The sequence below is a fragment of the Solanum lycopersicum genome, chromosome 9 (genome assembly GCF_036512215.1).
Source record: "Solanum lycopersicum chromosome 9, SLM_r2.1".
Lineage (NCBI taxonomy): Eukaryota > Viridiplantae > Streptophyta > Magnoliopsida > Solanales > Solanaceae > Solanum > Solanum lycopersicum.
In genome coordinates this window covers 22,229,500-22,253,368 of record NC_090808.1, presented here as the reverse complement: position 1 = coordinate 22,253,368, position 23,869 = coordinate 22,229,500, and the positions used below count along the sequence as shown (strand labels likewise).

Here is a 23,869-nt window from a genome sequence, read left to right as displayed (position 1 = left end):
AAATGATGATAAAACATGATTGTTGTCAAATTTAGACAATGAACTAAGTTTGTATATTGATTTATTTATATAAATGTTCTATTATTACACATTAAAATATAAATAAATTAAATTATGATAAAAGATAATTTTTGTCAAATTTAGACAATGAGCTAAGTCTAATATTGATTTATTTATGTTAATATTCTATTATAACACATTAAAATGTTAAATGTTACCAGTCTCCAATAAATCTTATAATATTATATTTAATAAGTTAAAATTTTAATTCACAATTAATTAATATTTATTATTACATTAATCAACAAACCGGCACAACGACCGAGCACATATACTATCAATCTTCCTTTTATATATATAAAAGGAGAAGAACAAAGACACACGTCAACACCACAATTTTTCTGTATTTTAAAAAAATAATAATTAATAATTTGGAGACACATGCCAATAAGTAGAATTAGAACGACATGTCAACACACCAAATTTTTCTAATTTTAAATAATAAATAATAAATTAAATAAATATGGATATATGTCCATAATCTCTCTCTATATATATAGATATATGCCAACAAATCTCTCTCTTTCTCTCTCTCTCTATCTATCTATCTATCTATCTATCTATTTATCTATCTATCTATCTATCTATCTATATATATATATATATATATATATATATATATATATATATATATATATAACACTTCGATAATGTAAGACCTGCTCTAGAGCCTAACATAAGTGTCATAAAGGGAAGGTGTAGACACTGTTTTAAGATCCATTTTAATGAATGTATGTCACAGATGCCTAGATACAAAAACGTCTATTATGTCCGAAAACTATTTCAATGAGGTACTAGTGTGCCTTAGTCCATTTGACTAGCTTCTCGGAGTCGAAAAATAATGAAAATTGGTGGAAGGGTGTCTAACATGAATTTAAGTTGATTTATATTTGAAACATCTGAATAAGACTCCCCAAGGACAAACCAAGGGCCCTTGAGGAGGACCCTTGCATTTTGAGGTCAAAGACTGCCTAGGCAGTATGCACCCACGAGGGGAATCGACGAGGCTTAGATTGATCGATGAAGAGTCGATGCTATCCGTCGACCAACACTTAGCCATTTTCGCTAATGGTCCATTCTGACCATTCTTTGAATCAAGCAATGGATGTGCAGCATGGAAGGGAGGATTGGCCGTCGATTGACCCACCATCCGTCGATCGTGGTGTCATCTGTAGGGACTGGTTTTCACTGCACGTTTTCACCTAAGTTAATTAATTAATTAGGTTATTTAGAAATTTAATCAGGGGTTAGGGGAGGTCTAATTAAGTTGGTTAACCACCTATTTAAATTTCTAACCTAATTAAGACTAACTAAAATTGTCATGACTCACAAATCCAAAAACTCTCTTCGTTCTCTCTTCTTTCTATCTTCATAAGAAACCCCCATTGAAGACCAAGATAGAGGTTGGTTCAAGGACTGAAAAGGGTAAATTTACTCCGTAAAATATTCATTAATTATCAAGGTATGTGATTCCATTAACCTTTGAGACCTCTTTCCTGAAAGGGTTCCATCAAATTGATTTCAAAAGTTGGGTTTTCAAGTGGGTTTTTATCCAATACGAATTTGATTTTGTGAATTGATTTATTTAAGATTTATTTTTGATATTATGAATAAATTAACATGTATTCTAAATTAATTATAATACATCTTAATGGTTTGGTCTTGCTTGTAGAAGATGACCTTTACCCCTAAACCCTAGCTTGTGATGTTGATATAAACTGTTTAATGTTAATTCAATTGACTTGACTATTGGTTGATTACTACTAGAATATATTATTGTATCAATCATGAATGAATTAGGGTGAATTATAGTCCTACCATGATAGTTCTTGAGTAATTGAATTAGATTATGACTTTGATCTATGCCTTTTATCTTAAGCTTTGAACTAGTATTGGATTATGATGTAGTGATTCTTTTAGCCTTGTTGTCATGTTGGTCATTGGTTTATGATGATGTTATACCCTAATTGGGTTGAGTTAAGGGTTGTTGATAATACCTTGATGATGTATTATGAAGAATACTTGGTAAGTGTAATGATCCCTATTCTTTACTTCAAATTATGGTTAATTTTGATTAAGTCATTATGTTGTATTGTAGTATGCCGTGTATTAGGATTAATAGGGTGGTATGATGTTGAATTGAAATGTCTTTACTATGATTCATAAGGTATTGACTTAATTTCTAGATTTTATAAGGATGGTGAATGATTTATCAATGTGTCTTATTATGAAGTGATATGTAAATGTGCTAACCTCACTTATATAAATTATAATGAAAGGATTATACTCATGCGATTCTTATTGAGCTATGATGATGATGATTATACAAGTGATTGACCCTATTACCTACACTAAGTTATGATGATTAATAAAGGCATTTAAAGACATTTCAAAAGGGACTTTAAGAGTTTCTTGGGTCTAGCGGGTTATCATCCGAGGTTTGTGGATAGTTTTGCGTCCATTGTATCTCCCTTGACTACTTTGACCCAAAAGAGTGAGAAATTTGATTGGTCAAAGGCATGTGAGTGAAGCTTCCAGATCTTGAAAGATAGGCTTAATTCCGCTCCGACGTTGACTTTACCGAAGGGTAAACAGGGTTTTGTTGTGTATTGCGATACATCCCGAGTGGTTTTAGGGTGTGTGCTTTTTCAACATGGGAAGGTGGCGGCGTATTCTTCGATAAAACTTAAGTTGCATGAGAGAAACTATCCAACTCATGATCTTTAGTTAGAGGCCGTAGTATTTGCCTTGAAGATATGAAGGCATTACTTGTATGGTGTTCATGTTGATGTGTATATCGATCACAAGAGTCTTCAATATGTGTTTACTCAAAAGGAGTTGAATCTCTGACAAAGAAGGTGGTTGGAATTATTGAAGGATTACGACATGAGTGTTCTCTATCACCCCTGCAAGAGCAATATGGTTGTAGATGCTCTAAGTCGTTTATCCATAAGTAGTGTGTCTCATGTAAATGAAGCCAAGAAATACCAAGTGAAAGATGTTCATAGGTTCCCTAGATTGGGTGTGCGGTTGGAAGATTCTCCGAATGGTGGTTTTATGGTCCACCACAACTTTGAGTCATCTTTGGAAGTTGAGGTGAAGTCCAAACAACACCTTGATCAACCATTGATGGAGTTAAAGGAATCAGTTCTTAGCAAGCTTAACGAGTCATTGTCCTTGGGGTGTGGGGAATCGTTTCTTGAGGTATCAAGGAAGGTTGTGGGTTCCTAATGTAGATGGTTAGAGGAACCGGATCCTTGAGGGAGCTCATGGTTCCCATTAATCCATTCATCCGGGTTCAACTAAGATGTATCATGACCTTAGGGAAGTGTTTTGGTGGGAAGGTTTGAAAAAGGACAGCGGATTATGTTGCAAAGTGTCCAAATTGCCAACAAGTCAAAGGCGAACACCAATAGCCGGGTGGTATACTTCAAGAAATCCAAGTTCCTACTTGGAAGTGGGAAGACATCAATATGAATTTTGTGGTAGGTTTGCCTCAGACACAAAAGCAATATGAATCAGTATGGGTAGTTGTTCATAGGTTGACCGAATCCGCTTATTTCATTCACATTAAGTCTACTTATTTGACGAAAGATTATGCAAAGATCTTTATAGATGAGATTGTGTGTCGCCATGGTATTCCATTATCCATCATATCGGATAGGGGTGCATGATTCACATATAGTTTTTGGAGGTCATTCCCAGAAGGGTTGGGTACTAAGGTGAAGCTAAGCACCATTATCCATCATATCAGATAAGGGTGCACAATTTACAGCTAGGTTTTGGAGGTCATTCCAAGAAGGGTTTGGTACTAGGGTGAAGCTAAGCACCACTCTTCATCCCCAAAAGAATGGTCAAGTGGAGCATACTATTCAAACCCTTAAGGATATGCTTAGGTCTTGTATTCTTGATTTTAAGGGAAATTGGGATATGCATTTATCTTTGGTGGAGTTTTGTTACAATAACAGTTTCCATTCATCCACATCCATGGCTCCTTATGAAGTATTCTATATTATGAGGTGTAGGCCTCCTATTGGGTGGTTTAAAGTGGGTGAGTCTTCGATTTTGGGTCCAGATTTTATTTATAAGAACTTGGAGAAGGTTCACATTAGAAGAAATTGGTTAGAAACACCCAATAGTCGGCACAAATCTTATGTCGATCATAGGGTGGTTCCCTATGAAATCTTGCAAAGAGTTGGTAAGGTTTCTTATGAATTGAAACTCCCTAGTGAATTGGCTTCAGTTCATCTGGTTTTCCATGTTTCTAAGCTTAAGAAGTGTATTGGTGATCCCAAGTCTATTCTTCCTTTTGAGAGTCTTGGTATGAAGGATAACCTATCTTATAAGGAAATTATGGTTCAAGTCCTTGATAGGCAAGTAAATGATGAACAAAGAGGTAGCTTCCGTAAAGGTGTTATGGAAGAATCACCTAGTAAAGGATGCAAAAAGGGAGGACGAGGTCGAAATGAAGTCTTGTTATCCTCATCTATTTGATAACTAAGGTTAGTAGTTCTTACTAATAAGGAAAATAACAACTAAAATTGTTTGATTCTTAGCGAAGTTTCGCAAAATTAGCATTTCTGATGTCATTACAATGAAATTGTGCATTGGACTTGAAAATTTGCAATTCTTCTTCTTTTAAGTTGTGTTGTGCATTTTTATATGGCGAGTCTTTATGAAATGATATGTAGTATGTTGATAAGTTAAGATATGGCATAATTGACTCATATATGATATGTTGAGGTCATATAGTTGTTGTAAGAAGGAAATTCCTCATAATGTTATTTTGAGCCTTATGTGTTGTAATTGAAGCTTTTGAATTGCCTTGTGTAGATGAAGTGATTGATGTTTTTTGTATTGTTGTTTGTTGGGCTCCTATTGTTGAGTCTATTCCTTCCTTCAAAAGATTTTTAATATCAACCGGGGACGAATATTACTGGGGGGGGGGGGGGAATGTAACACTTCTAAAATCCAAGACTTGTTCTAGAGCCTAACATACGTTTCATAAGGCGTGGATTCTGTTTTAATATCAATTTTAATGAATATAAGTCATTTAGGAAGTCTAGAAACAAGAACGACCATGACGTCAGGAAGTAGTTCAATGAGGTACTAGCGTGCCTTAGACTATTTGACAAGCTTTTAGGAGTTAAAAATGGATGAAAATTAGTGGAAGGGTGTCTAACATGCATATAAGTTGATTCATAGTGGAAATATCTGGGAACGACTCCGCAAAAAGGACCAACCAAGGGCCCTTTAGAAGGACCCTTGCATTTTGAGGTCAAAGACTACCTGGGAAGTGTGCATCTATGAGGGGAATCGACGAGGTGTAGGTTGATTGATGGGGCATCGATGCCATCCATCTACAAATACTTAGACATTTTGGATAATGGTCCATTCCTACCAGTATCTGTATCAAACAACAAATGTGCAGCACGGAAGGGGGAACTGGCCATCGACTGACCCACGATCAGTCGATCGTGGTGTCATCTGTGGGGACAGGTTTTCACTGCACGTTTTAACTTAAATTTATTAATTAATTAGATTACTTAGGAAGTTAATTACGGTTAGTAGAGGTCTAATTAATCTTGTTAACTACCTATATAAAGTCCTAACCTAATTAAGACTAGCTAAAACTCTCATTACTCACATATCCAAAAGCGCTCTTCCTTCGCTCTTCCAAAGAAACCCATATTGAAGACCAAGATAGAAGTGGGTTCAAGGGATCAAAAGGGTAAATTTTCTTCAACAATCTTAATAAATTATCAAGGTATGTGAATCCTTTCACCTTTGTGACCTCTTTCCTCAAAGGTTCCACCAAATTGATTTCAAAAGTTGGGTTTTCAAGTGGGTTTTCATCCAATACGAATTTAATGTTGTGAATTAAATTATTTATAATTTATTTTGAATATTATGGATATATTAACATGTATTTATAACTTAATTATGATATCTCTTGATGGTTTGGTCAAGTTTGTAGAATATGACCTTTACCCCTTAACCCTAGGTTGTGATCTTGATACCAATTGTGTAATGTTGATTCAATTGACTTGATTATTGGTTAAATTACTACTAGATGATGTTATATATCAATAATAAATGAATTATGGTGAATTATAGTATATCATGTTTGTTCTTGAGTAATTGAATTAGATTATGACTTTGATCTATGCCTCTTGTCTTAATCTTTGAAAAAGTATTGTATTATGATGTAGTGATTCTTTTAGCCTTGTTGTCATGTTGGTCATTCAATTATGATGATTTTATACCTTAATTGGGTTGAGTAAAGGGTTGTTGATAATACCTTGATGATGTATTATGAAGAATACTTGGTAAGTCTAATGATCCCTATTCTTTTTGCAAATTATTGTTAACTTTGATTAAGTCATGATTTTGTATTGGAGTATGCCTTGTATAAGTATTAATAGGGTGGTATGATGTTGAATTGAAATGTCTTGACAATTATTCATGAGGTGTTGGCATAAGATGTAAATGTTATAAGGATGGTGAATGGTTTACCAATGTGCTTTATTATAAAGTGATATGTAAATGAGCTAACTTCACTTATATGAATTGTAATGAAAGGATTATACTCATACAATTATTAATGAGCTGATGATTATTGACCCGATGCCCTACACTAAGTTATGATGATCAATAAGGACATGAAAGACATTTCAAAAGGGACTCTAGCTTAGCACTGGGGTTCCATCATATCGGATTCCACATTAGCTCATGTGGTCTATGTCGTTTAGGGAAAGATGTGCCCAAAAAGGTAAAATGAGTTAAAGGAATGAACTCCAACTAAGATAACCTAAGGGGTTTAGCTTTTTCTAGGTACGGGTATGAGACTCTATCTATACATTGCACTAGTTGTCATTAAGAAAAGTCTTAGGAAGATGTTCTTATGCATGTATATGCTTGTAATTGAAAATGATATTCACATGATGATCTTACATGTTAATGATAATGTGTGATGTTAACTACTCTTATGAACATGTATTTGGTCTATAATTCTAAACTATGATATTATGTACTCTTCATAATATGCTATGTAAAGTGGGATGTTGGTCATGATTCTTGTAAAGTTACTTGATCAATTAAGGTTATGGGGCTTTGCTTGGTCATTGCACTTGTTAACTATATAGGTGTTCATGGGTAATTATCTTACTTTGGTTATGTTATAATTAACTCATATTCATGCTTGTTGTTATTTATGACTGGATGATAAAGTTACTTGACTATGTATTTAATTACATGATATGCATGTTTACTTGACTAGTTTAGATGTTGTTGGTCTTGTTATGTCCATGCCTATGACTTATTGAATATGACTTATTGTTTTGGTATAGTCTTGTTGAATGTGAATAAAGGTTTTCAAAGTAATTGCATACTTAATGAAATGTCCTTATTTAGCATGTGTTCATGATATGTGTGCATATGGTCTCATACTTAGTACAAGTGGTGTACTAACCCCATTTCTTCCTTTTCCCCATTATTTTAGGTTCCGATTGTTGAAGAGCTATTGGAGACGACTTGAATTTCTTAATCATCCAAGTACGGTAGGTCCTCACTTTCCGAGGCGATGCCACTATCAAGCCTATGATATTGCTTAGTGTTCAAGACTCTTATGCGTTTTCCCTTCTCATTTGGATATTAAAAGTTGTATGACCTATATGTGGTCTTGTTTCATTGATGTATGGGCTAGGACTAATTTGATATACTTTTATTAGATGGTTGTGAGATGAGACCACTATTTTGAGACTATGTTATATTCTAGATATCAGTGTGCAATAAAAGTAGAAGACTAAGTAATTTTTCTATATGAAGGGTCTATGTATACTCAATATATATATACTATGTGTATGTAAAGGTCTATGTAAAACCTCCAAGTAGAAGTAATGAAAAGTTTTAAATTTCTATTAAATTTGCTCTATGAATGTGATGCTAAAGGCTAGTTTTATTCCTCAAAGAGGACGACGATGCCGGTTACGTCTAGGGGGTATTCCCAGATTTGACAATATGCCTATATATATATATATATATATATATATATATATATATGACAAATTGGGCTTGCATATGACAGATTGGACCAGTTTTATAAAGTACTTACATTTTATAAGTTGTTGCCACATATGGAAGGTCTATTGCAATTTTGCCAACAAAAAACTGCATATGTTGGCACATATGAAACATCAAGAAGGGGCTAATCGATGAATTGATAGATTTAGGAATGGAAGAATGTCAACATGGACCAAATTTATTACTTTAGACCATAATTAAGCAGTACAAATATGATATAGCACTTGGAACAACCATTTATAAGGGTTTTATATAATTATCATATGGGTTTATTAGGTCATTGTAAGATCAACTAGTGGGATGATAGTCTTTCTAAATATAATTGATAGAATCAAATGAAGGTAGTTGTATTGGATAGTAATTTGTTACTTAGAAATGTTGTAGGACTTGTGTTACATATCGAATTTGGTGACAATTTAATTGAATTAACCCCCATAAGACCCATTTTATGATAAATATATGTCGTGACATATGGAAGGTCTATTGCAATTTTGTGAATAGAACCTGCATATGTTGGCACATATGAAACATTAAGAAGGGGCTAATCAACGAATTGACAGTTTTAGGAATGGAAAAATGTCAATTTTGATCAAATTTTATTAATTTAGACCATAATTAAGCAATAAAAATATAATATAACACTTGGAACAATGATTTACAAGGGTGTTTTATAACTATCATAGGATTTACTTGGTCATTGTAAGATGAACTAGTGGGATGACAGTCTTTCTAAATGTAATTTATAGAAGGTAGTTGTGCTGGACCATAATTTGTTACTTAGAAATGTTATAGGACTATAGATTGGTGTTATATATCTAATTAGGTGACAATTTAATTGAGTTAACGCTCAAATATCTATTTTACGATAAACATATATTGCCACATATATTAGGTTTCTTGCAATTTTCCCAAAAGAACGTGCATATGTTGCGTTAAGGAAGGGTAAATTGACGAATTAACCGATTTAAGAATGGAAAAATATCAACTTGGACCAAATTTTATTACTTTAGACCATAATTAAGAAATAAAAATATGGTATAACACTTGAAACAATGATTTACAAGGGTTTTATATAACTATCATATGAATTTACTTGGTCATTGTAAGATGAACTAGTGGGATGATAGTCTTTCTAAATATAATTCATAGAATCAAATGAAGGTAGTTGTATTGGATAATAAGTTGTTCCTTAAACATATTGTAGGATTATATATTAGTGTTACATATCGAATTAGGTGAGAATTTAATTTAATTAACCCCCCAAAGACCCATTTTTTGATAAACATATGTTGACACATATAAAAGATCTTTTGCAATTTTTCCAATTGAATTTGCATATGTTTGCACATATGAAATATCAAGGAGGGTCTAGTTGACGAGTTGAGAGATATCAGAATGAAAAAATGTAATCTTGGACCAAATATTATTCATTTATAAAGTACACCATAAATTTAACTACTTTATCTAATTCTAAATCACAATGACATAAGCCACAATGATATTGGCCGTTAGAGAATTGATGAACAGTACAAAAAATTGGTCTTTCTCTAATCTTATAAGTTTCCTCCTGCAAATTTCCATGTAAATTAGATCTAAAATACTCTTGACATCTTCTGAGACATGGTATACTCACTTTGACAATAGTGTCTTCTCTCATGGATTCACCGCCTTTGAAGATTGAAATTATGATATGCACATATCCTGCACAAAGGTCGTCACTGTCTGCTGCTTGCTTAAGCATTCTCAATCAATTTGAATCGCTAAGCATGAAAAAATCATACTAAACAAGAAATAACACATTTAAAATGTAAAATACATTGATAAAAACGTGAATACATATGAAAAATATTAGAATTACCACACCTTTTTTGTATAAGACATCTAAATTCCCCGCTACGCTGCACTTTTCCATGAAAGAAATGCATCTTCCATAAAATGAAGACAATTATATACAGAAGGTTCATTAGTGATATCATTTAGGAGCCTCGTATTGAGAAAATCAATTCAAAATATAAGGAAATCGAACTAAAGAGCGTAAATTGTTTAATACATACATACCTTAATTTAACCATTATTAAATCTTTGAGGAGTAGGAAGCAACCTTTTCAACAATATAACTTACTAGTTTCCTTATAAGGGATTCAATGTAGTTTTTTTCCTCAGTTTCATTTTTGAAGATTTCTTATTCTTCCTTCCCCATCTTATAGACTATTATATGACAAGACCTATGTTATGTTCTTCTGTATATGTATATATATATATATATATATATATATATAAAGAGCGAAAATTGTTTAATACATACATACCTTAATTTAACTGTTATTAAATCTTTGAGGAGTAGGAAGCAACTTTTTCAACAATATAACTTACTAGTTTCCTTATAAGGGATTCAATGTAGTTTTTTTCCTCAATGTAATTTTTGAAGATTTCTTATTCTTCCTTCCCCATCTTATAGACTATTATATGACATACGTGTGCGCGTGTGCGTGCGCGTGCGCGTGTGTGTGTCTGTGCGTGTGTGTGTGAAAATATTGAAATTACGACAATCACATAGGATGCATCAATGTGGCCACCGTCGTTGCTTGTTTAACCATTTCCAATGTAGTAGGATCATGACTGTTTAAAAAATCAAACTATAAAGGAAATAACACATTTAAAATTTAAAATACATTGACGAAGATGTGAACACGTACGAAAATCTTTAAATGACCACATCTTTTCTGTATAAGGCTTCTAAGTTCTCCGATATTATGCACATTCCAGGAAAAAGATAGTTTGTTGATTCATTGTTTATCTAGGTTCAGGAGGAAAGCTGATCAATGTTATCTTATGATATACCAAATGTTCATTAGCGACTTCATAGAGGAACCTGAAATTGAGAAATGAAATAAAATTATTAGGAAATGAAATGAAATAGTGAAAATTAATTAATTTATACACACGTTAATTTAACCCTCATTAAATATTGTAGGGAGTTGGAAGCAATCCTTTCAATGATATCTATTAGTAGTTCCCTCGGAAGGGATTTAATGAAGTTTTTCCTACTTGAAACCATTTTTTAGTAAATTAAATGATGATGAATAGAGACGACTTTTGATTTCTCCCTCCCTTCTGTTGTATTCTTAAAAAATGTCAAGGAATTTGAAAAGTTGCAAGAGAAGAGACGAATTTTCAAAAAAGGGTAAAGAATTGAAGAGTCCTACCTAATTTCATTTCATAAACATGTTCCAATGACAGTAATGATTGGTTGATTGTTGACAAAAATTACAACTAATCATTTTTTTCAAAATATATTGGTACATATGCATAATTATTCTTAAAAAATTATATTTGACATATGTTGTAACATATGAGATACTCTTTAGTAATATCTAACACATAATTGATATATGTTGATACAGATATCTTATGTTGTACTGCGTAACATATAATTGACATATATTGCTAGATATGCAATATTCTGTTTTAAAATATAACATATAATTGTCATATGTTGACATTGAAAATTTTTTTCATAATTAATCACATTTTTTATTTATAACGATCAAATTCAAAAGTCAATGCAAAAGATAGAAATACAACGTTTTTCACAATGAATTTGCAAGTTCTTTACATATGTTGCCACATATAGAAAATTAATTAATCCCTCGTATGAGGTAGAAAATTACCTAGATAATCTATTTCTATATCACACCTTCATAAATCACAATGAATATCATCTTCATTGTAGTGTCTTCTCCAAAAAAAATTATTCATGCGATCGATTCGCTCAAATTGACGATCACTGCAACAAATGAGTCTTCTTCCTAACAAATAGAGTTCCTCACACCCATATTCCACCTAATATATTTTGCAAATAATTTCAAAATGTTGTGAATTTTAGTGGCTCAAATTTTTCATGTTGGCAATGAGCATTAAGCCTTCACTCATGGATTCACCTCCATTGAAGATTGATATTATGCAAGCACATACTCTGCTCCACCTTGCTACCGTCTGCTGTTTGATTAATCATTTCCAATGCAGTTGGATTACTACATAAGAAATAACACATTTAAAATTCAAAATAAAAAAAAATTAATGCAATAAAAAATATTAAAAATTACCACGCCTTTTCTGTATAAGGCTTCTAAATTCCCTAAAGCTCTGCATATTTTCAAGAAAGAAATGGCTTGTTGAACAAATGACCATCTACGATCAGGAAACCTGACCAATATTACTTTCTGATATACAAAAGGTTTATTAGTGGCTTAATACATACATACCTAAATTTAGCTCTCATAAAATCTTGTAGGGAGTAGGAATCGACCCTTTCAATGATATCAATTAGTAGTTCCCTCAGAAGGGATTCAATGAAGTGTTTTTAGTCAGTTATTTTTGAAGATTTCTTATTCATATTGAATATTCAATGAAATTAGAAAATTTGTAAGAAAGGAGAAGAGAAGAAACAAACTTCTAACTTTTTAAACGCATGTACTTTTTTTTTTTGGAAAATATGGTAAAATTTGAATAGTCGCGTCATTATATTTTTTTATTGAAAGTTGTTTTTAATGACAGTAATGATATCATCATAATACATGTAATTATTTTTTTAAAATATGTTGGTACATATTCGTTTTCTGTAGTATTTGTAAGAAACAATTAACATATGTTGGGATATATGCAATTTTATTTTGTAAGATCTAACACATAATTGACAGATGTTGCCACAAATGCAATGTTCCGTGTTATGTGGTAACACATAATTGTCATATATTTTCAGCGATGCAATATTCTGTTGTAAATAAAAATAAATAATTGACCTATGTTGGCAGAAATGAAATATTCTATTAGATCTAGCAACACATAATTAAATAAATCACACATTTTATATAAATACCATCACATAAGTTGATTCAAAATAAGCTAAGAAGATAGGTAACATCTGCAAATAAGAAAGAACATTCATTAATATTAAACAATACTTCTTATGTGGCATTTCGATTTGGGCATGTAGGCTTTTTGTGGCCAAAGTTCCTACATACGGTACGCTTAGTTTTTCTTGTAGGAAATGATCAACTCCGCGCCATCTCTTTTATATGCTTCTTCAAGGTTTACTTGGATCAACATATTGAGAAGGTATTTCTGTTTGTATGATATCCAAAGGGACAAAATCTTTAGGTAGCACCGGGTGAATTTCCTGACAGTACGCCATTATGTATTTTTCCACCAACCAATATTGAGAGAAGTACTGATAAACTTGATTTTCAAAATTTGCATCATGTTGGGATCGAAGATCTACCATGGCATGTGAACAGGGTATTTTGTCCAAGTCAAAACTTCTAAAAGTACAAGTTCTTCTTTGTAGATCCACAGAAGCAACATCACAATGACCAATGACACTGAACTTATTAGTTAACGATTTGATGAGACAAAAACTTGTTGCCCGCGTTAATATACTTTTATATCTCTTTTTCAATTGATGGAACAAATCTATTTGTAGAGTTCACTAGCACCTACGCCTATGGTGAAATAACAATGCAAATCTCTTATTTATTTCATCAAATAGAGCGACAATGTGAAATACTCTTTTCAATATCAAACATAGCATTCACCGACTCTGCGATGTTTGACGTCATAATATTATATCTACACAACAAAAAATACAAATTAAGCAAAACACATAAAATAAAAATAAAATCTAGTACCTCTTTCCTGGACAAAATGCCTTACTCCATGTGTGGAATCCAATAGGTTCATGAGCTTCAGCCGCCTTTGGTACCAAATCTTTTATGTGATTGAAATGGTCATTGAACGCACATATATCATACGCATTTGCTGCTTTATAAAAATGGGACACTACTTTTAAATTGTGAAAGTGATCTCAAATATTTTCCCCAAGGTGTCTCATGCAACAACCATAATAAGATTCATGGTAGATTCTCGTAACTATCTTTCGAATACTTGGATGGCTATCAGAGATAATGCACAACTCATTAGTATCATCTACAATTCTTCTCATATTTTTATAAAATATCCATATGAGGCATCACATTCCTTGTTCACAACACAGAAAACCACTGGAAATATATGATTCTCAACATCTTGTGCCATCGCCGATAGAAAAACTCCTTCATACTTGCTCCTCAGGAATGTTCCATCAACGGCTATTACTTTTATCATTTTTTGAAAATTAATTATCCACGCAACAAATGATACAAAGAAGTAATGAACCTATCATTTTCATCGAGCGATAATGCCTTCTTGCTTCCTAAATTCAAAACTTCAAGCATATAATAGTACACATTAAGCAGTGCATACCTGCTCATGTGTTCACCTGACATTAGACTTAGCATGATCCATGCCCTTATAAATATTCCAATATCTTACCTTACAATCCAATTCTGTGCGGAATTGATATGAAATGTCTTTTCTGGATAGGCCTTTACCATTGTAAAACCTATACTGAAAGTACTTACCTATGACTTTTACGGTGGTATTGGAATTATGGCTTGTAACATTCTCTGAACCACATGTATGGTACTTTTCGTAAATTCTAATAGCAAACTTATCGCTACTTATAAATTTCACAACCCTCAGCCACCATGGCAGTCCGTATATAAACATTTAAAGAAAAACACATTATGAGATTGATCACCTTTTCTAGTCTAAAATATTTTCTCAAGCAAGCAATTTTTGATGAATTTGCCAGTTCTTGCTTGTTCTTTAATGTTATTCCCTTATAGAAACATGTTTCATCATCTCGAACATAATTCACACGTGATGATTGAGAAACACATAGATTGTTGCTGCCAACCATAGGTGTAGGAGGACTCTTGCTCTCAAGGTCCGGCCCTTCTCCTTAACCTTCACCTACACCTACACCTGTTTTAATTTCATTGTCAAGATTATTCATGTCCGCAAGATCAAATTCATCATTTAGCAGGCCTCCTCTACATTGTGATCCTCCTTGATAGGATTTTCTTCCATGTAGACTCTTAATATGAGCGATTTTTCTGTTGCTCCTAAATAAACAAGCAAACTAGGTTGATCGGTTATTCTAAAAGGTAAAACCTTCTCATTATGAAAAAATGGGAAATGTAACTTATGAAAAGATCTTTCGGTTTACAATTGTATCCAGACTTTTGCATGACTAAATTGAAGAAATTACCATACAAAATATTTCTTTTGACATACATCCTTACTGAATGGGCTCCTCGTTTATTACTATCCCCCCAATACTTTATGAACAAATTTTTCTTCTCTACCCATTTACCACGATAATCAATCCCTACAATAATAACTCCATTTATTGTATCTTGAGAAATATTTGTTGCAAAAAGACTATTTAGTGGCGAGATGTAAGTCATATATAGCTAAATATGACTATTCTTTTGTAACAAATAAATCAGATGTGGCAATATGTTTATGTTATATGTTGCCACATATGGCTTTTTTATTATGAAATGTACGTCATATGTTGCTACAAATAACTATTATGTTGCGATTGAAATAACCTTTTTGTATATATATAACATAAACATGTTGTCACATGTGATTTATTTGTCATAATAGAACTATCATATATAGCAACATATAACTATTGCTATTGAAATAACATTTTTGTTGGTACATATGGCTGTAATATGTTAAAATAGTCAAAGGTTGCTACATATATAGCCATATGTTGGAAACATGAATACAAATCATTGAAAAAATTGCAAGTACCCAAATCAGATGATGGTGGATGATTTCAAATAATATATACTTACCAGAAAAATGGTGTGTGCCCAATTGCTTATGAAGTAATTCGAATGGAAACAAAATGAAATTTGGTCCACTGACTACAAATTAGCTAAATCTGATTCAAGAAGAAGAAATGAAAAAGAATAAAGATAAAGCACAAGCAACTAAGACTCGCAATGTACGAAAAAAGAAGAAGAAGAACATGAAGAGGGTGGGAAGAAATGAAAGCAAGCAAGAAAAGATGAAAGCAGGAGAAGAAGAAGAAGAAGAAGAAGAAGAAGAAGAAGAAGAGTAGAAGGAATACGACTGCTGGATGTGGGGGGAAAATCTTTTATTTCCCCTTTTGGCTTGATGGTGGTTTCCATTTCCCACCAAAATTGGTTAAATAAGATTTGTTTTAGTCAATTAACCCTTTTACCCCTAATTTAATCCCATGAAAATTGGTTAAATTAGATTTTAATCAATTTACCATTTTACCCTTCATTTAATTCAGTGGACCGAACTGTCAACTTATAAACTTGAGGGAAAATTCACAATCCTTAATCATTTATGTAACACCGAGTATTCTAAATAGTAAAAAAATTAGCTTTTAAGAAATCTGCAGGAGAAATCAACGATCATTATCGATGAACCGTAGTCTGATCTACGGCCCGTACTGCACATCCGTAGTTTGTGACTGAAACTTTCCCATGACGTAGCCCAGAAGAATTGACAAAGTGTAGACTCACAGAGAGACCTTTGGTCCATAAGTTAGGCTACATTCTGTAGTCTGTGTCCGTCGATCAACACCCATTTACACAACAACATACATAAACCACGATTAACTAGTACGGTCCGTAGATTGACCTACAGATTGTAGGTGGAAATTAGCAGACAAATAGGGGGGAAATATAGTTGGGTCAACTTCAAATGATCATAACTCTTAGCACAAAAAGAATTAGGTGTCCCTTGACCTATGAAAATATAATAATTAAATTAGCTTTCCATAGACACAGAGTTTGCTAAAATCATACCTCCAAGTAAAAAGTTATGCCCGTTTTAGTAAAAGCCTATCGAACAGACTCGACCTATGGACCCAAACAATGGACCATCGATTGAACGACGGCCTGTCTTTCCAGATCATCGTTTGGTCTGACAACAATTAACTCTCATGGGTCTTTTGGTCTTTTTTGCACTTTGTTTAAACCCTAAGATACATTGTTTTGACCCTAAATCATATTATTTTAGTAAATTTAAGCCTAAAAACATAATAAAAACTTACCTAAGTCAAAACAATAAATCAAAACTTAGAAATTTAAAAGCAAGAAAGGATTAAAAAAAGTCAAGAACCCTTGTTCAAGAACACAACAAGGTTCCATCTTTTCAAGCCTCGAAATCTAAATATTTCTTTGTGAAATTCATCACCTGGCATATTAAATTTCACTAGTGGATTCCTTTCACCCATTATATCCCTAGTTTTAAGTCAGTTCTTGATTCTTTTATCATGATTAAACCTAGGGTTTCTAGAATTACAGCAAATTATCATAAATTAGTTAAATATGTGTTTCAAATAAGATTATAATGTTATTATTCAGATTATCACATGAATTCAGAACCCTAGCTGTCTATTTCTTTAGTTCTTGAATAACACATGCTATGTCAGATATTTCAGTTACTTCAGATATACATGCCTCAGTTATTAATGTATCATTTTAAAGTTAATTTTTGCATTCTCATTTTGCATGTTCACTTTTGAGCTATCCAATATTCACAGAAATTCAGTCATAATCAATTAACAACATAATAATTGGAGTAGCATAATAAAGAGTTGGACTAGGGTTTAACGTACTCAGATAGTCCAAGAACTACTAGCCAAGTAGGTTGTAAGTCCCCTCTGTGGGCATCCATTTAATGATCACGCCAGCATGCCTTTATACATGTGGCATGATACATTTGGTCCTCTCATGGGGAGTATACGTTAGACTCCGCATTTAGCTCATGTGGTTCTATTATCGATTATTAGTATCTCCCACAGTTCATTCGGACTCTCTAGTATAATCCATATTTACAAATCAGTTAGTATCCAGTCTCAGTATGTTATAAATTTGGTCATTGCATCCATTTTGCTCAGAATTCATGACATATATATATCATGTTTTGATTATTATACTTGCTTTTTGTGGTTGTTCAGTTATGTTTTATTTCAAATTTACTCTATACTACATGCTCAGTACCTTCAAGTAATGACGCATATGTGTGCTACATCTTCTCGTGATGCTGGTTTAGCTTCTCATTATCCAAATTGCGCTTAGATAGATTTCCGATCTCTAGTTCAGTGTATTCAGTGGTGAGTCCTCATTCACTGAGGACAATAGTCATGATTTTCTTTTTTGTATTTAGTCCTTTTGTTTTAGTTTTTGGTAGACTTAGCTGGGGCCTGTCCTAGCATTTCTTGTCATTTTAGAGGCTATTTTTAGACAGAGTTAGTTTCAGATTCACATTGAGTAAGTATTTCCTTTGTATTAAACTCATCTATTTACAAATATTCCAGCTACAGTACATGGGTATTCCCTATATTTTCATTTAATGTATGATTTATCTTCCGCATTACATCTAGGGAGTAACCCCTAGAAGTATACTGGCGTACTTGATCTCTCGGAGTTCTTATACAAGCCCATAGTTATCATTCATGGCATTTGTCATAGTTAATTTAGTGGAAAATTTTAAACTTTTGATAGCCAATCATCTTCCAGAAACTTTACTTCATATATATATATAAAATCTAATATTACATGCTTAGACTCTAAGTCTCATTGACATCTTAGACTCAACAACATTAGAGTATATTATGGACACGACCCATAAAACATAAGACATTAATATACTACTAATTATACACTTTACTGTAAACCATGTTTAGGAGATCCTTGGAACTTAAGGATTTCTTTCCTTGATCTTGGGAATCATCTATCAAGCTGCTAACCATTTAAGAAATCCTTTAAAGCATCCATAACCTATACTTTGTGGATAAAGTAGAGAAGAATGATATTATTACAATAATGAACTAAATATGACAACCATGCAAAAATATGCATTTAAAAGGGACATTATTTTGAAATCATACTTAATGCCTTTTTGAATAAATCTTCATAAAACCTTTATACAATTGCATTTATATCATTCACATACTTCATATAGACATATTCAAAGGCAAAACATGATATATAGGATTTAAGTCAATTTTGAGGTCACATTATAGTGAACTCGTTTTTGCTTTATAGTGAACTATCATTTCTTTTACTCATTACCCTCCCAAGTAACCCTCTAGTGATACTTGGTGCAGTGCGTCACCATAGGGCACAAATAAAGCATATATATAACCTACACAAGTCATCACATATAATCATAGAAGTTAGCACATGATATACCTATTTAAGTCAAGATTTCATTGGCTTTACAGTTAGTTACATCTATTTGCACATATTTTTGCTTCACCTCACATAAGACATTATATGATCTTATTCATGACCTCAATCTTAGTGTACAAGTGCAATGTACATGTGAAGCCCCATAACCTCACACATACTTAATAAACCCTTTTTGAGACCACAAACCTTAACACTTCATACATCAACATAAAAAGTAAAGGCAACTTCAGCAAAACTAGGCAAGACCTTCATCATATAGTCATCAAGACCAACATTATGAATGTAAGGAAAAGTTCACATCATGTAGAGTAATGCCATTCACATCTTCATAACAAATAGACCAATACTATCATTCCATGTATAAAGATATAACTATAATCATACAACTCAGAACACCTTCTTAGAACATTCTAAGGAGCTACATGTGCAACGTATAGATGGGTTGATTACTTCCACCTATCCTAAGTAACCTTTCTTAGGTCATCCTAGTTAGGGTCTTAGTCATTTACTTTCATTTTTCATTTAACTTTAGGGAAACTATAACCTTAACTGTTACTAAGACCATGGGTTCTAAAATGGAATTTTGTGTTGTAGAGCCTTACTCCAATGGATGGTATTCTTACGTAGCCAAGGTACAACATTAACACATGCTAGCATTTTAGTTGATATCACATTGTTATATCGTATGTGGCAACCATAGTTTATGGAACTTTGGTGCGTCATGGAAACATCACTCTAACACCCTTTTTCAGTCATGAGGATATCCACCCTTTGAGGACTATGGTGAACCCTACTTTCCCTCCCTGGGAAGGTTCCACCCCCTCAATTACAAGTTCACTCATGCTTAGCTAAGTTCCCTTTATTGAAAAGCCATTGTTATGTTAATTTTTAAAAACTAGGATTTAGGATATTCACTCCCTATATGCTGAGCTCATAGGTCATAGATGAGAATTCATCAACCTAAATCATGTGAGAAACCATTCACATGGACATAGCATATATCATTAGCACTCTCTAGTTTAGGATACACTTGAGAATACCTTTCAAGGCTCCTCTATTGATTAGATAATCATTCATGTGTGTGTGTATACATATATGTGAATACTCCTTTCACATAACACATTAAGGTCACACATGTTCATACATTCATATTCATACACATAGAAACCAAAACTACAAACTATCCTATCAAGGCACACATGTGCAATGCATAGGCAAGGTTCCATACTCTTGCCCATACTAGTACACCTATCAAGTTGTCCTAGTTAAAAGGAAACACGTATCATACTTTCATAGACATGACCTTAACATGCATAGTAGTAGACACTAGTGAATATAAGAACTGTCTTTCATTTAAACACCATGACCTATACTACTTGTAAGCATGCAAGTAAAGTGAGGGTGTGTGTACATTGGTCCATACATAATGGCTATCAATGACACATTGAGGCAGATACCATCTTAATACCACAATACATTTTCAAGCATAGACCACACAACACCATTTAGCATAGGAGGCAAGACAATCTTCGCATTACATTCAAGAATCCTACCCTTAGCTATTCACACATTCACATAGGGGTACATGGGTAGGGGTCATAAATCCTTAATAATTCATTAATAGAAGCACCTACACATGATCTTAGCATAACAATTTACATGCTCAAGACATTAGCAACACAACCTAGATTATAGTTAGAATTGGAAACTAGGCATAGGCTTCACATAAGACAATTCATCACCAACACACATTCATTGTATAGTTGACTTCAAGGCCATGATCACATCACATATATATTGGAAATAAAGTAAATATCGCCATTATAAGTGGACCATACCACGCAATTCCATACAAGGCTCCATCAATTAACAACACTATAGAAAAGGAGGGGAGTAGATGAGTATAGCAATTCTTACTCATCCTTTAAACTTTGGTCTTCATTGAACATTACTACTATTTTGATCAACATTTCAAACATAAGGAAGTAACTATCGGTATACTAACATAATTGCAAATCATACATTAATCATAACAAGATTGGATTCATATAAGGTCCACTACATCATCAATTTATAGAATGTGAAGGGAAGTTGATCTCTTATCAATTATTTCTCACATTGATTGTCAATTAGTCATCCTCACAATTAATAAATAATATAAATAAAAAGGCAGTCCTTAAAGATACCATGGCTTAGACGAAATTATACTACAATTTGCCAATAGGTCAAGATTATAGTGAGAATAATAGAATTACAATAGAGAGGAATTATGGATCAAGTATTCAAGCATCAATACACATTGGATACCAATACATAATTCATCATTATAATCTATTATAGGCAGTACCTAGAGTACATTTAACCCTATACAATTATGAACCAATTACCATGGAATCGAGATACATAGAACTACATTAGTACTTTATAGAAGATAGGACAACATGAATCAATACTACCTGACCCTCAAGCCTTGATACCCATTGGATCAAAAAAATATAATTAATAATCTTTATACATGATTGGAAGTAGTTCACAATCAATTAAATATAATCGAACTCCAATTTTATACATTATGAGACCAATGTTACATTGAATCATGGAAATCTAAGCTAGGCATGTTCAATTATTCATACATTAATCCACATGGATCCTTCATAATCAATTCATCATAAATTCATGTAAACAACAGTAAATATTACCAATTCAATGTAATAGAATTGAAATTCAATCAATAACAAGCCATGATCACAATGCCCATACAAGGCTAAATCGATTTTGGTGAGGGACATGGGTTCATCATGCAATTGTATTGTTTTTCATGTTAAAACCATCACATTATCTTGAATTCATCATGATTAATCCATTAAAAATGTTTTTATAAATAACTCATGGCTAGATTGAAAGATTGAAAGTTTTAACATGAAATCTCTTTGAAAACATTGAGAAGAATTCTCCAAGTGAAAGGTTACTTAGAGACAAAGGATCACCATGACTTTGTCTATTTCAAAACCTCTAAACATTGATGAATAAATCATAGAAATCACAGCTCCATGTTTTTCTTGAGAGTCACCTCCAATGGAGGTTTCTAGGGAGAATATTTTTGGAGGGAAAGTCTAATTTGTGTAGAAGGGATTGGGAATGGGTTGTTCACGTGTTTGTAAATACACCAAAAAATAGTTAAATAAATCAATTATGGTCATTTTAGGACGTTGGGTGAATTTCCCATTCACCCCCTTTAATGAGGTAGTTGCATGGCACCAGTTGCAGCCACTATTGACAGACAACATTGACCAGGTGTTGACTGGACGACTGGGAGTCCTGCTGCTCCGTCATCGGGGACTGCAACTTCCTCTTGGTGGCTTCATCTCCTGTGACTAAGTGTCAATCCATTCCCCAATCTACTGAGTGTCGATGGACTGACGAGGCGTTAGTTGGAGCTCGTCGAATGACACTTCCAAGGTAGTGTCTCGACAACCCTTGGGTCCTTCTTGTAGGACCTTTTGCAGGGCCCTTGAGAAGTCGTACCCATATATTTCCAACGTAGATATGCACATTGAAAATTAATGGACCTTCCATGCAAGTTTCGCCTAAAATTCACACATAAAACACGTCAAAACATGCTAGGCCCCATCAAGACAAATTTGAACGTCTCAAGGGCTACCTTTCAAATGTCTTAGATGTTTAACCTCCAAACTTCATGAAACTCCATATAATACATATAAAAATCATTATTACTCATTTTAAGACTTCACAAGCTCATGACATACCAATATAAGCACGCATAGACACATGAGACACATAGCTGACTAGTCGTTGAACGTATTAGTTGTCCCATGACGATTGACTTCCAAATAACCTCAAACCTTACACATTGCCTCAATAACATATTTCAATACATTTTAGGCCTTAGAACCTTATGAAGAAGATGTTAGTCTCAAGACACCCTAACTCATTTTGAGGGTCTTACAATATCCCCCACTTGGGAACATTCCTCCTCAAATAACACTTAGAATACTTTAATCACAACAAGGACTTCAGTGCATCATAGAGCATTTCATCACATTCATTAAATCATAACATAGAAGTTAATGCACCAAACTTACAAGGAACACAACTTCAAATCATTTTAGCACTCAATGCACACAAGCAAGTAAAACTTTTATTCGCTCACTCTTTAATGCATCAAACACAATGGCTCTTATAATGTTTACAGAAGGAACTTGCTTTTCCTAGTTATAACATGGTCATTACTTAATTTTATTTAATATCTCATCATATAAGGTCACATATAAGTAGATTCCAACAATACTCAAAAGCCATTCAAGCACTCATACTTCAATGCACATAGACTTGAGTTAATTAGATTGACAATTGACTCTTATTAATTTTACCTAGTGCTATGAGGGTCATACTCAACCATACAATTTTTAGTTGTGTCCATGGAGGAATGTCTATCTCTTCAACACATTACATGTCTCATGAGTTCATACCTAATAGTACAGGATCAATTCCTTTTTAAATGAGAAATTCTCAACTTTTAAACCAAAGCATGCTCATGTTTTCTTCCTAGTGAAGTCAAAATGGTAAGTCACACC

At 33.1% G+C, this 23,869-nt stretch overlaps 1 long non-coding RNA gene across 1 annotated transcript; it reads left to right on the top strand.

Moving 5' to 3' along the window:
- The first annotated feature begins 1,393 nt into the window (after positions 1–1,393).
- On the top strand, positions 1,394–7,880 carry LOC138338306 (uncharacterized). Its single transcript, XR_011211747.1, has 2 exons — positions 1,394–1,522; positions 7,562–7,880. It is a non-coding gene; the product is annotated as an uncharacterized lncRNA (long non-coding RNA).
- Positions 7,881–23,869: the final 15,989 nt, after the last annotated feature.